Source organism: Drosophila eugracilis, unplaced genomic scaffold, assembly GCF_018153835.1.
Source record: "Drosophila eugracilis isolate 14026-0451.02 unplaced genomic scaffold, ASM1815383v1 contig_2163, whole genome shotgun sequence".
NCBI classification, from domain to species: Eukaryota; Metazoa; Arthropoda; class Insecta; order Diptera; family Drosophilidae; genus Drosophila; species Drosophila eugracilis.
Window position 1 is genome coordinate 138,558 of NW_024573048.1, and position 15,347 is coordinate 153,904.

General features: G+C 40.4%; 1 protein-coding gene across 5 annotated transcripts in view; it reads left to right on the plus strand.

The window, feature by feature from the left end:
* LOC108103981 (acetylcholine receptor subunit alpha-like) overlaps positions 1-15,347 on the plus strand; it is a 136,963-nt gene that overhangs the window by 16,096 nt on the left and 105,520 nt on the right. Inside the window, exon 1 of one of the 5 annotated variants that reach the window (XM_041818424.1) lies at positions 12,870-14,316. The exons of the other annotated variants lie outside the window; for them this stretch is intronic. The gene's annotated coding sequence lies outside the window, so the exon portion shown is untranslated. Of the gene's footprint in view, positions 1-12,869; positions 14,317-15,347 lie in introns of those variants that run through there. 5 annotated transcript variants of the gene reach the window in all.

The window sequence follows — 15,347 nt, forward strand, 5'->3', positions numbered from 1 at the left end:
GCGCTGCACTCACTTTGGCCAAAAAAGGGAGGGAGGGATGTGGGGCTAAGCCAGGGAAAACCCGCCCAACAACACACACACACGCACACACAGTCCATCGCTCTGGCTCACTGCAGTCGCTCATTCATTCATTTGCCCAGTCAGGCATTCATTCATTTCCTTGATTATGTTTCTTATCAATGATAAATGAATATGAACGTAGCGAGCACTCAAAACTGCTCTAAACTGGCTGGCAAAGTGAAAGTAAAACCAGCAGGGGATGCCTCGCAGTTGCCAATCGGATTTTGTTGGGCTTAAGAGGTCTTGTATGTTATCTTTTGAACTATATTACGGAAAAAATACACATTCTTTAAAATAAATTCTTATTTAGGGATGCTTTTAGATACTTTTAAATATACATTTTTACATTAAAATGTTTATTAAAAGAAATTTTGTGCATATTTCTATCAAATTTGAATTCCTAAATGAAATTTCTTTCTTTCTAAAAAGTTATGCGTTCAAATAAGGTCAAGTTCCGATAGTCAATATAAATCGATATGCCACGTCGGTTACCTACACACGTCACAAATCCCAGAGTTCGGTGAGGCGAAAGCCAAAAGGGAAAACGAAAGTCAAGCGCAGCCCAGGATGAAACGAAACCGAACTGCTTCTGGTGCGGCTGCAATATCCAACCGTCTCAAAACTGCCACATGGCCACCCTTTCCAGACTCTCCAGCCAATGGGGTCCAAATGCCGATCTAGACCAGGCTAGAGAATACTCAACCCATACCAATCCAAATAACGCTGCAGTTAGGGAAAAAAACATCTGAAAAGATATTTTTTATACATTGATTTAAGTTTGAATTTCTCTGATATCATTAAATACTCTCACAGCCTCTGATCATATTTAGACATTTCGATAATAACTCTTCTAATAGTTTCCAAATTGTGTAATCCTTTTTCCCAGTGCAGAACACACTTGCCTCCGCCGCCATCACTTGATTGCCACAACAACTTTGGAGCACAAAGTTCTTTGTGGTCAGGCATGCGATGGGTTTAAGGGGACCAGCGAGGGGCATGGCCAAAATTCTCGCTGGGAATCAGTTAAAACAGGAGGGGATGTTTGGTCGAGTGGGAGGAGGAGTCAAGCTGGCCGTTTCAAGTGGGCGCTCGGCAATTTTCCAGCACTCTAGAAATAAAATTTTTAACAACTCGTCGAGGCGGGCGCTAAGTGCGCCGACGTTTAAACTCCCCAGAGGCGGGGAAAAAAATTCAAAGGGGCAAAGTGCTAAGCAGGTGTGGTTTCACTGGAAAAGAAAGTGTATTTTCAGTAGCAATTCGAATTTAAGTTTCACTATATAAAAGAAAGATATATAAATCAATAGATTTTCTCTCAAATTTTAGTTGAAAAATACTTATTTTTGATCTTAGTTGTGCTTTGTTTTGGTCAGTGTAGCTTTGAGGTCAGCTTCGGCCGTCTTCCTTGACCTTCTGTCAGATCCAATCCCGCTCAGCGCAAAACTTTGGCCATGCAGCTAAAATATGCAGAAAGAGCAGCGGCGGCATCATCATCATCATCATCATCATCGTAGTCATCATCTAGAGTAAAGAAGCAGAAGCAGCATGGTTCTAACATCAATTACGCACACATTGAAGGCATGTACCACGCCCATTGGCCACCGCCCTCTTTCAGCATCCTTCGTTTATCCCTTTGATGGACTTCCCAATGAATTAATAATGCTGAGTGGGTGAGCTGCATATTCTTGCACCTCTCTCGACCATGCCAATCCACGTAATTATGTCACGGGTTAATAGTGGGTGAGGGGGCTTACGAGGGGGTTAAGTCCTGTCCTGTCCGGCCTTATAAGGCATCGATTGTCCTTGTGATCCCGGTAGTACACTCTTCTTGGTTCCTGTTCCACTTACTCCTGCATTATTTATGCCAATTGACGTTGAATAATTAGCCTTCCGTTTTTGCCGGGGCTTAAAATTGTCAGCCCAACAACGTGGGCTTCCCTCTAAGCCCCCTCTATTAACCCTTCTCTCTCGCCCTCCTCATTTGCTAGTTTGTGATATATGACTAGTCAATGGCGGCCATCAATATTTCCCGGGCTAATGACTCCGTCGGCTTGCAGCGTCATCGCTTCAAAAAGGAAATGCCATGGAAAGTGCATAAAAATAAACTGCAAAAAAAACGGAGTCCAAGTCCTTTAGGGATAATGACTATAATGACGATCCAAATGACAAGCGAGAAAATGTAAAATGGCTTGACCAAGTTATGGCTATTAAGAAAAAAATCTATCCTCGAACCTTAATCGATTTCTAGCTTGTATATAGATAGTATACCTGAACAAATTAGTGGATATATAATGTTAATTTTTAAACAAGTCACTTAAAAAAAAGAAAAGAAAAGAAAAGAAAGTCGCAACTTTTCTACCACTCTCCCAAGGGACAATCAAACGGAATGCGAGAATCTGCAACCGCCAAGGAAATGGAACCGGAAAAATACGGCACGGAAAAAGAGAAACAAATTGTGAAAAGCTAAAGAATCTGAAAAGTAGGAAAAGGCAAGGCGAAAGCACAACATGTGAGAAAACTCTTTTGGGTTCATGTGCTCCAATGCCCTTTGGATGGCGGATATATCTCCTGGTTGAAGTTCTCTGATCAAAATGGGAATGGTTTTTAAACTTTCGTCTTTAAGTGCAAATAATTCGAATTACTTTTCTTTTTTATAATTTCTATTATATAAATTATCATGTTTTTTGCTTAACGAATTTCCAATATCTTTACTTAATTCGATAAAAATCCGTTCAGTAAGAGTATTTAACGTTTTCGTTATCTATTTTCTCCGAGTTTTTCACATTTTTGTTGCTACCATTTTTTTCTGTTTTGTGCGAGTTTTCTTTTTTCTGTGTGTGTGTGTGTTGTGATGTGCCGGGGGAATTGGCTTTTGGGCTTTGAGTCCTGACAAGTGTGCCGAAATGTCCCAGACATTTGTCATGCCTACGAAAGGAGGGGCAGCTGTCGTTCGAGTGTGAGTATCTCTCAGTATCTCAGCCTGCGAGCTTTCGAGTTTGTGTGGCGGCGGGCCAGAAGTCACATGGATACATTGAATGAGCGGCCTACAATCAGCTGCCCACCCTTTCCATCCCTTCACCCCCGTCTCATCAGCTGTCAGTCAATCAAATAAGTAGATAGCTAAATGTATATGAGCCCAATGCCAATTGTAGGTGAAATTGGGGTTGACTTTAAAGATCGAGGGGCGTTTCGGTCAGCAGTTAAACCAACAGGTCTTGAGTTAAGAAAAGGGTTTAAACGTATTATTTCTGGGAACTTTAAACTGAATTTAAGGTAGCTGAATTTATTTATTCGATGTATGTAACCGTTACTTTATACTTAACACTTAAATCTTCTTTTCCCCGGACTAGCACTACCAGCGTAACTAATCGATCTATTAACTTCACCAGCTTCTCAAGAAATTAAATCCCCACAAGTCGTGGTTAAACAGCTACTCGACGGCATTTCTCGGGAAGTCCAGGGAAGTTTATGAAAAAGTAAATAGATCCATTAACCTGTTAACGTGGATTACTTGGCAGTCGCGCTTTTCGTTTTGGTCCGTCTGCCTGTTCTTAAGTTTGGCGAAAATCTTCGCTGGGATTTTCCCCCTTGAGAACTTCTTTTCGGGACGAATTTTAAATGCAAACGCAGTTAAATAAATTGCCACCTGATAGGAAAGTCAACGGGGCGGCCTCTGTTAGTTCATCGGCAGGGTAAAAAGGAAAATAAGGGGAAAACAAGAGCCAACAAAGGCGTGGCACGTACAGACCATCTTGGAAAGTGACCACTTAAAGAAAATAAAAGAAAAAACTTCAGAAAATTGAATATTTATAGATGTTAATTTCTTGATTCGTTATGTTATTTTCCAAAATATATAAACAATTATATATTCTTGAGATTGAGGAAAACATGCTAATGTAGATTTGGAAAAATTAAGGTTTAGTTTCGCAGTGTAACCACTAGCTATTTTTCTTTGGATTCGCCCTTCAATGGCGGACTGAAGGTGAACAAATTGACAAAGGCGTCACAGTGAAGTTGCCCCGCAGGACTTGCTGCTACTCCTTTTGCCTCTCACTTGTCGCAAACTCTCCTCGTTTAGTTTATGCCACTGATTTCGCTTTCACCTCCTGTGAATTCCCGTTTGGCTCCTTCAATTCATGGGCCAGATTACGCATACGCCGCGTGTGTCACGCATTTTTTATGACAAACGAAAAGGCAAAGGAAGGAGGACCATGAGCGGAGGTCAGAGTTCAGCTGCGTGTGGTTCGCCTCTGTTGCCTTCAAAAATGAAATTAAATGCCTTTGATTTATTTATTTATTTATTTATTGTTTCAACATCTTGCTGGAACCTGGGACTGGGCCAGTAGAGGGAATTTAAAAGAGCTTCTTTGAGAAAATTTGTTGGGTATTTTTTTTAATAGCACATAAATTATGCAGCCCTGGTCAAAGCGATGTTAATGGAGGTCAGTTAAGAAGGAGACTGACTATATTGTAAGTCACATGGCCATCGTTTATATAAAGCGAAGAGGTATGTTGTGTTTTTAAAGAGAAAGTTTAAAGTGGTATAAGCCAGCTAGTTAGCTAGTATATTCCGCAAATCCACGCTTCTATTGTAAAAAATATGATTTTATCAGAACCTTTCACTTTGTGCTTATATAAATATGTATAACACTCCATCTGAAAGAGCTCCTCTTTTTTCCTCGTTGTTTGCCACTTTTCACAACGTTTTCCTCGTTTTCCACCCTTTGCCAACTGCCTTTGTCTGGCACTTTTGTTGTATTTGTGGGTCTACTCCACATGACATTGCTCAGTTGGTTGGCTGCTGTTAAACCACCTTTGTCCGCCAGTCCCGGTCCTTTTTTCTTTTTATGATTTTTTGAACTGGGCGCGAATTTGTTTTCCACGCTGCCATTTTTTTTTCCTACTTTTACTTCTGCTGCTTTGATTTCACTTTGGCTCTTGCTCCTCGTGCCTTTGTGGGTGCATGTGTGTGTTGAGTGGCACTTGACAAAGTTATGACACACCCGCAGGTGCCGCCAGAATGCTGACATGATGCTGCTCCTACTGCTGATGATGATGATGATGATGGAGGTGGCTCTGAAATTTGCCAGGAGATTGAGGATGAGCTGGAGGATTTTCCTGCTGCCAGCAATCGATCCTGCCGATCGCTATAGGCCTTTACGTAAAATTTGCGACCGTTGTGCTGCTCATTTCTAGGGGATTTTTATTGGAGTCATGTGCTTTACCTTAAATTATGTTGTACTATATCTTTTGGCCTTTCCATAACTGTATTTAATGATAATATATCCTAATGCGACTTTAGTACAATCTTTTCGACAGGCTCTCAATCATTTTCCATCCAGATCACTCGGTAATCCAATTAAAACCCCCCGCTTTCAAACTTCTTTATTTACTTTATTATCGTTCTACTTCGGTTCTGAGGAAGAGCAATTTTTCTCTGCCCTTCGTTTTTCAATTGCACACTGGCAATGTTGAATTGTAAATATGTCAAAGCTTTTGCGTTAACTTCATGTTCAGGTCGTAAAAAAATTCGTCGCGACATAAAAAAGTTGACTGTCGGGCGTCGGTTTCCTTGAGCAATTTCCTGTCTCGCGTTGGCCGACAATTATTTGGCCGGACGACAGTGTCATCAAAGGGGATTGATGGTAGAACAACAGGTTGTTTTCCAACCAAACCATATTTTTTTTCTCTTTCTTTTAACTGGCATTTGTGCAGTTCCCATAGCTTCTACCTTTGATTAAGTGGAGGCAAACTTTGTTGTCAGTCTATTGATGACTTCGACTGCCTTTCAACACCTCAGAGCCGAGGACCAGACCCGAAGTCCCTCTGTAATTTTTGTCAGTTTTAATGGCAGTTTGCATGTTTGTTCGCCCCCTGCCCATCAGTCAATAGCTTTCATTATTGCCTATAGGACAAACTTTCACTTCGATTTGCCGCCAGGCTGACTTTTGACTCGACTCTCAACCGATGAATGTCCTTTGTCTTGCCCGGTTCCTATTTCCTCTCGAGTCTCTTTCCTTCTCCCTTTTTCATTGGGTTTTTTGTTGTGTTTATATGGCCCACAGATTTTATTGCTTCTACCACGAAGACGACATTTCTGCATTATTTGCGCAAAGTTTCACAAAGTGAAGCTTCTATTAACGCTTTTCTGATACCCAGTAAGAGAATAGCTCAAGGTTTATTAAATAGTTAAACGAGAGTAGTACCCAGCTCAATTTTATAAATGGAAATTAAAGAATTTTGTCTGTTTAAGTAATTTGTAATTTGTAAACATAGATTTCTTTCTAACATTAATAATTATCAAGAAAATATTGTTGTATTGATAAGTATTTCCTAGTTAGTACGCTTGTTTTTCTTTTAACTCACTGGTTTTTATTGTTCGTGCTTGTCATTGATCAGCGTCTGGGAAACAATTTAGTCACCTTTGATGGTTGCCAAAAGGGAAAAGAAAGCAAACAGAATCGAGGGATGGGATAAAGAGAAATGCAAAAAGTTTTTCGTAAAATTCGAATTAATGATGTGCGTTGTTTCTCTCCACCTCCTCCGGAGGTTTTCAACTTTCCATTGCCAAAAACATGGTGATGGTTAGAAAGAAACTAAACATGAGAAGGAAAACTGGCGGTAGATAGAGAGGACTACAGATGCCAGAGGACACTCGAGTCATCAATTCTTTTAACTCGCAGCGAAACAACTTCCGTTTCCCTGGCATTTTCCCAGTGCCCTCATCTTAACCGCTTTTCCTTGAGCCATTAGCTTTTCATTAGCAACTTTTATGCCCGTCGATTTGCCGGCTTTTAATTAGCAAAAGAGCCGCAACAAGCTAAACAAAATTTTCAACTTTTTTATGGCCCCTCAAGAAAAAAAAACACTGATAAGCAGAAATATGCTTTGATTGTTGTTAAACGCGGTTTTTGGTTACTGTGATTTTTTAAATCGCTTTACGATGTACGCGAGCTTAACGATTATATGTGTATATTAATGATGGCCATTAAATTTTCACAGTAGAGTGCACTATAGATGTTTTTATTCTTATTAAAGAAGTAATACCCTTCATAAAGATAATTTAGTTGGATGTTTTTCTCATTTTTAAATGTCTCTTCTTGAAGATTGTAAAGAATTTTACCGAATTGGTAAAGGCATGTTAAGTACTATAATAATTGTTTATATTTCTAGACCCACTGTGCCTGTGTATGGGCATCGTTTTGGGGTCAGGACGATTATTTTGGTAAGCGAAAACCATGGCTTCCGTTTCACATGCCAACGGGGATCATTACTTCTGTAACATTTTTAACCCCCATCTGCTTTTCTTTTAATTAACGCCAAGCGCCGCTTTTGGGTTTCGGGGATTTTCTGGGGGAATTGCATGGGATTTTCGGTGTGACAGCCTACTAAACTCCTTTGTGGAGAAGGTGAGAGGAGGTCAGAAAGATTAGGTGGCAGGAGGCAGGAGGCAAAAGGAAGATGGCAAGAGCCAGCTGAACTTGCAACTCACAAACACACACACATGAGTCGGGCTTAAAACTGGAAACTCAATTAGGTTGCATGCGAGAGCTCATCGCTGCCTTGTCAAACACGTGGCATGAAGCTTTTCCGAGCGGCAAGGAAAATGCGGAAAGTGGGAAATTTGGGGCGGCATGTGGTGGGGATATCAAAATCACGGCGACAACAGAAAGTACATGCGAAGTACAACAATTACACGAAGGGGTAAGGGGAATGGGTGGGGCGACAACACTAAATACCCAGCAAGTGGAAAGAGGAAAACGGAAACGGAAATGGCACACAGCAAGAGCTGGATGGCGGGAAGTGCTGTTCCTGTGTATGTGTGTGCCGCGTGTAATTCATAGAAATAGCCTCCAATAGCACAAAGAAAAATGCAAGAGGATAACTCCTGCATTTGAATATTAATTCAATAGAATTAGGGAACAAATCCGTTAAAAAAACTATTTTTTAATCAAATTTATTTTAGATATTATAATTTGATAACGATTGGAGGAATACGATTGTTAGTAGCCACATTCCCTATGCCTCCTTGATCAGTTATTCGATATTTTTTTTAGAGTGTCCCCTCTTATTGACCTAGCCTACCTCCTTTGGTACCACCCCCGCCTACAACCATGACCATGTCAGCATTTTTAACTTGCATGTGTTAAAAACGAAAACCGGGTAAAGCAAAGACAAACGAGTCCGGGACATGCCAGGCCAAGAACTGAGCCACTACAATGACCCCCTCCCCACCACTCGTCGTCTATCCCTCTTGCTTTGCTGCCCCCGTCTCTTTCGAGGGGCCCTGTTGCCATCTCTTTCGTTCGCTGTTCAAAGCTTGCCAAGAGCAGAGCTCTTCAATTCAATTCAACTGCGCCATGTTCATTGTTTATTTTTCATTTAATTTTACACTATTTTTTCCCTGCCCGCTTCATTCTCGTCTCGGGTTTTATTTTTTGTTCTCTCCCATCTTCGAGGGCGGGAGTGAGTCCATTTGGCACTCAAAAGATACCCTGGATTTTGCTATGAATTCAAAGGATAAAACTTTACATATCTTCGAAACTATAGAGATAGAGATCTAGTGACCTTAAAATCAGCTGAAGAAGATAATTATTTAGTTAGGAAATACATATATCTATAAGTCTGCTGTTGATATTTATAGAGTTTAAACCCATGCATCTTTTTTAATACTATATCCCCCATGAGGTATTTTTATCTCCTTTATCATCTAGAAATTTTTTCCCTTGTCTTGTTTTTTTTTTGTTTAGTTTCAGCAGCAGAAATTCAATTATAGGAACGAAACGAAACGGAACGTAACGGAACTCAGGGCGAGAGGGCGTAGGGGAACGGCTAGGTCATCTAGGGGGCGTGGCCAGTCCGGGTGGGTGGCAAGGTTTCGGGTGGAAGATGAGGAGAGCAAATTTTCGGCGCGTAAATGACAAAAGTTTTGTAGCACTCGAATGTTGATCTTTAGTCAGGTCTAGGATGTGGGCGGTGGGTTGGACGAGGCGTGGCATCTGGAACACACGGTAAACGGGCAACATCGTTAGCTAACTGACAGGCAGAGGGGCAGGGGCGGTGGGTGGTGAAGGGATGAGGCGGGTGTTGAGCCAAAGGGGCGCGGTAAGTGGCATCCTTGAAAGTTGCGTTGAGGCGCCGCACGCAATTTGCCGCAACAACAACGACGACACAGTGTTTCTTCTGCCCACCGCCCACAAAACAAAAAAAAAGATGGCAACAAAAAGTATATAATAAAATCAAAACAAAGGTCATTACAGAAAGAGAAGCAATGCGGGTATGAGTGAGATAGAAAGGCTGCGTGCCATGGGGCAATACACTGAAATTTAAGCTGAATGGATTTTAAGAAGGAAGTAATGTTCTTTAAGTGAGAATTGAAATAACAATTTTCTCATAAATAACTATTTTAAATGGATGGAACAGATGTCTTTACTTCTGGCCTTGTCCTTCATATGTTTTTGTGACACATTTGATAGTCCATGTTTTTCTCTCAGTGCATGTATGTGCAGGACTCGAGCTGAGTCTGATTCTGAGGCTGCGGCTGACAGGAGCTGAACTGAACTCGAGTCGCTGTAGTTGGCAGACAGCTGCGACAGCCACGAGCTCTCCGCCCGAGACCAAAATGTGCCAAATTGAGATAAAGAACCATTGAGAATTTAGTTGCAACCCAACTTGGCGGTTCACGAGCCGTCCGCCGGGGGCGCAGCTGTGCTACGAGGGGAGGGTAAAAAGTATTAAAGTTATTTTAATTGTATCGCTTTTTTGACAAAACATAAACATTTTATAAAAATCTTTTTTTTTCTAAGATTTTAGAGTTTTTCACTTCCATTAAACGGTACGGCTTTCCATTTTCTGTTAATATTTCATTAAGTTATGAAGTTTCCAAGGGGATTTTGAAGGAGAGGTTGTTCTATTTAGCAAATTTATTGACTTTCTAAAGGCTTGATCGTATTGTTTTTATTATTGGGTTCAGTAAAGAAATGTTTGAATTTAAATTAACCCATAAAAAGAGACTCCAACCGGACATGAACACAAATTTTAAGCCAAAAAGAACAGGCTTTGTGCTTCTATCTGGCAGTATATAAAGCGCATAGGTGAATCCACCGGGAAGCGGATGATTGAGCGGCCATTAGTGATCATTACAGTAGAGAGAGAGAGAGAGAGAGAGAGAGAGCTCTGGCAGCTGGAGTCCAGTTCCAGAAGGACAACAAAACAATGGCCAGGGAGTCCTTTGTTGGCTGCCACCAAAAATTATTATTTGTGTGTGCCCCGTCGCTCCGTTGTCCTTTTGTTCGTGTGTCTGCGGTTTGTCTAACAAGGCATAAGGCACAAGACCATATTGTTTTCAAAAAACAATAACAGCTGCCGATGGTAAATGAGAGAGGGAGCCTAGAGTTCTCCGAGTTCCGAGTTCCAAGCACCAAGCTTCGAGCTAAGGACAATGAGCCACGTTCGGCGTAGAGTCAGTCGACAACAATTAAATAAAATAAACTTGCTTCAAATGTTATGTAAATGCAGTGCTCGACTTGCGCTAATTGAGTCGTCGTTGTTCTCATTATCCTTCGTCCTGCGTTTGCCTTTTATACTCTCGACAAATGAAAGGCATATTGCTACCCTATGATCCTATTTAATGGCAATAAAAGGCAATGTAATTTTTGCTCGATAATAGATTATATTTATGATGTTGGTAGGAAGAGTCTTTCTAGTTTCTTTTATCAAGACATTCTGTTTATAGAAATGATTCAAAAATATGTAAATTAAATTGATAAATAATTGTTTTTATCACTTAACAAATATGATTGATAGCCAATTAAATTACAGAATATCAATTTCGATTTTTAAAGGGTATTTTAGAGCATTATTCTGTTAATTTGCTGGAGCTGTCAACAAGACTGAGCGAAAGGAGCAACTGCCACCTTTTTCTGGCCTTATCCTTCTTGGCATGCTTGGCTCGGCTGTGGGCGGCTTTTAATGATGGATGAACTTAATTTTTATTGCGCGACCTTGAAATATATATAAATATATATAAAATAAAGCCAAAGGCATCGAGCGACCCAAGTTATTAACCGGGAAATATCAATCAGCATTTTACACTAGGCTGCCGGACGGATGTGTCAGGAAAACGGACGAAGGATGAGGCTTCGGTTTTCCCTTATCCTTGTCGGTAGGCATTAAAACAAAACGTATTAATTAATTGAGGCGGAAAATGCTGTAGCTTTCGAGGTTGGCTGTTGGGTGGGCTAGAGGTTTGGTTTTTTTTTTTTTGTTGGTGGTCTCCTTAGTGGATGCCAGTTGCATGTTGTCAACTTAGGAAAAGGGAAAATCAGTGGGAAAAAAAGCGGGTTTTGGGTTATTTAAGAATTTGACGTAAAGTTGGCTTCCTGACGATGACGGAAGGGTAAAACAGACTGGGAAAAAAGGTCTCTGATTTGACTCACTTTGTAAACTTAATGGCTCAATAATGTGCGTCGGTCGGGTTCATTGAAATAAGTGCCCAAATAAGTGAATTATAATGATTTTCGCGCCATTAAAATGGGACAAAGATTGTAAAGCCGAGTCATTGGGGGATATTCATGAGGAGTTAGGTTGGATAGCAAATGGTTTCAGTGGGTTAATTTTCTCCTTGTTTTAACTTGGTTAGAATTAGTCACACAGGAAAATAACTCGCTAACTGACTTACCCAGCTAACGACCTAACCTCTCGATTGAATAAGAAAATCTAGGTTTTAGGTAAAATTATGTGTATATTATTCTATTTATACAAAAAATCCTAAAAGCCTTCTTTGTTAATAATATGTATATTAATTGACAAGAGCATTGAAAGTGCATTTTCGATTTATTAAGGGAGTAACAAATTCTTGATTAAATCGACCAAAGCTCTTGAGAAACTTTGGCCAGCTAAGAAAGTAGTCCCATGTTTATGTCAGGCTAAAAACATTGTCAGTCTTCGTTAGCTCTAATTTCCAGTTGGGCCACATGAATCTCCGCCATACATTACTGCACCATTACACTGCAACACATTTCTCTCGCACACACACACACACACACATACCCACGCATTTCCAATTGCATTCGATGCTACCTCCCGAGAACTGAGTACTGAGTACCGAGTACTCGTTTTTGAGTCCCGGGCAAACCAAACCAAACTGAATCCTTCGACAAGACCCAGACCGAAACCGAGAACCAGATCCAGACCAAGATAATGCAGACTCCAACACAAAAAGCATCAATTTGCATGCAGCCTGACCACCAGCAACCGACAGTCGACAGTCGCCGATGGCCAGCGTTTTTGCATCTACACTGGGAAAAAAAGCAATAACAAATTGCTCTTTTTTTCCCATTAAGTTTTTATTTCCAATTACTTTCATTTGTCTAGTCTAATCAAAGTTAAATGTCATTTTTAATATGATAATGAGATTTAATAACCTGATTTCTCACTGTGTTCGACCACATCTATGTGTGGTCATCTCAGAGCCCCTCGACAGCACTTTGTTGGTGGCTGGCGGTTTCTGGTGGCTGCTGCTGGTGGTGCTTCATCACAATTCATTCAGCTTGAATCTGAATTCGTAGCCCGACACTGAATCCGAATCCGAATCCAAATCCGTGGATGTGTCCGTATCCGGGTGCGAGAATGGCGCTCTCTTTCATTAACCTTTCTGGCATCCAACATAATTCAATTTGGCATCAAGTCGAGCATTCCGCATCCGCAGAAGTACGTATATTTAGGGAGTCAGGGAGCGAGCCAGGCAGTGAGGAGTCAGAAGCCACCATTCAACATCACAGCGTCCCGTACCAACATTCAGCTCATTTGCATTAATGCCATGCACGTGTGCAATGCAGGGAGGGATGGGCGAAGGACGAAGGACCCTCGATTGCAGACTTCAGACTGCAAACTGCACATGGCGCACTGCCTCGAATTTTCATAAATAAATTGATTTGCTCCAGCTGGTGTAATTGTGGCTAACTGCGGTTAGCATTAATGACTGTCAATTGCCACTTACCTTATTAGCTGAAATGGATGCGTAAACTTTACTCAGCACATGGCTTTAATTAGAAACTGCAATTGCAGAAATGCTTCGAATTCTTAGAATATTCTTTTGTAAAATTTAAAAAATTATTTTAACTATTTTCTGGCCTCTTTGAAGAAAATCTGTTCACTGTTTGCTTTAAATATTACCGATGCACAGAATTGGACAAATGGTAGTTAGAATATCTATGAAATTCAAGATGTTTATTAAGAAGAGAAGAATTTTTATTTTTTGATATCATATTAATAAGGGAAATTTCTAACTGTGAAATTTCAACTAGAAAACAATTTCAATTGACAATCCATCACACATACGCAGCGTTGACATGCTGAAAATAAGAAGTGATAGATAATAGAAAAGTAAAAAATGTAATTTAAGGAAATTAAAATCCAAGCTATTTAAGCAATTATAAGGGTTAAGAAGCACAAAAACCTTCGGGAAATTCTTCTCTAGTCGCTTATTTCGCAATCAGTAGTAATAATTTTGACAAATTCCAACTAAAAGTCGTTTCATTCCCTCTTCACAACCTCCCCCTGTTTTCTAAAAATTCCCGCTGTACATTACGCATCCGCAACGTTGGCCGGCTGGCATTGAAAAACTGCATTCTGCATACTGCATTCGCAGGAACAACAGCAACAGCAGCAAACGGAAAAAAAAAAAACAAAAAAAAATAAGTCGTATTCACCAATTCACATTCGCGGCAGACGGTGCGCATGCCAGGGAAATTTTAACAGAGGGGAAATTCTTGTGCCGCAGCAAGGGCTTAACAGAAACTGTGCGAGTTTCAGTTGGCGAACAGCGGATGGAACAGCATTCTTGGCAGGATGCGAGAATGCCAACATGAAACAGTATGAAACAGGACTCAGCGCTGACGGCACGCGTTTCGCTTTGAGAGAGAGAGTTCCCAAAAGCCAAAATCACAGAAAGCAGCAGCAAAAAACGCGCTAAAGTCGCCAGTTGTCGTTGTCGTCGTCGAAAGTTGAAAGTCGGTTGTCGGTTGCCGTTGTTTCTTGTTTCTTGTTCTTGCTGCCGTTGCAGTCGTCGCCGTCGTCGTCGTCGGTTGTGTTGTCGTCGTCGTTTTGTTGTTGGATAATTTTTTCGTTGTTGTAGCTATTGTTGTTGTTGCCGCCGTCCCGCCGCCTCTGCCGCCCCGCCCCCTTCTCGTCTGTCTGTCTGCGTGAGCGTGTGTGCTGGTGTGTTGTGTCTGTGTCGCGCATGTGACCGCCTCAGCTGTAGGTTTTTTGTTGTTATTTTCAGTTTTCCTTTTTAAATATAGTTTTTGAATGATTATCTCATTGACCAACTATTTTTTTGATAACCCATCAATGTGGCACATAAAATCAGAAAATATAAAACAAAACCAAAAAATAAACAAATAAAAAAGAAGGCATAGGCAAACCACAACAAACAAAAAACAGCTGGCCAAACAAGTTGCAGGCTTTTTATGTTTTTTGTATCGTGTGTGTGTGTGTGTGTGGGGTTAACAAATTTTTAGTTGCAACTTTGTCGCGTTGGCGTAGAAAAGCAGCGCCCAAAACGCGTGCAAAACGCGCACAAAACGCTTACATAAGTTGGCCATTTGTAAGCGCGACTGTGTGTGTGTTTGTGTGTTTCTATTTTAAGGCAAGAAAATTACCTAACCAAATGCTTAATGCAACTAACTGAAATTCGACAAAAAGAAGAAAAAGCAAAACAAAAACGCGGGCTCTCTGAATTTTCGCTTGATGCGCGCGTCTTCTTGGCAACCAAAAAACAACAAAAAAAAAGAAAAACAAAAAATAGTACAAAAAAAAGTAGTTTGAAAATAAGAAAATGGGGTGGGAAGGAAGATAAGAAAAAGGAAGGGTTGGGTAAGGGTAAAGAAAACCGAAATTGTTACACGGTCATTGCGGAGGTCGCGCCAAACTAAAAGAGATTTTATTTGCGAGCTGCCAAGGCAACAACAGCCGAGGGGAATTAGAAATCAATTGACATGCAATGTTTCGTAATAATAAATTGAAAAGGGAAATCCCTGTCAAATGTACAACTTGTTGATTGCTATAAAAAATGGTATTTATTATTTTTAAAATTGTCAGAATAACTTTTAGGGTTTTAGGTACTAAATAATTTGAAAACTTTGTAGGTTTTTAAAATAGCAAAGCCATTAATACCTATTTACTTGGAATAATATTGAAGTGTTTTTAAAATAATTTTAAGAGATTAGACTTATTTAGGCGTCAAATGAATGATATAAAATATAATCTATAAAAAAAAAACGATTTTA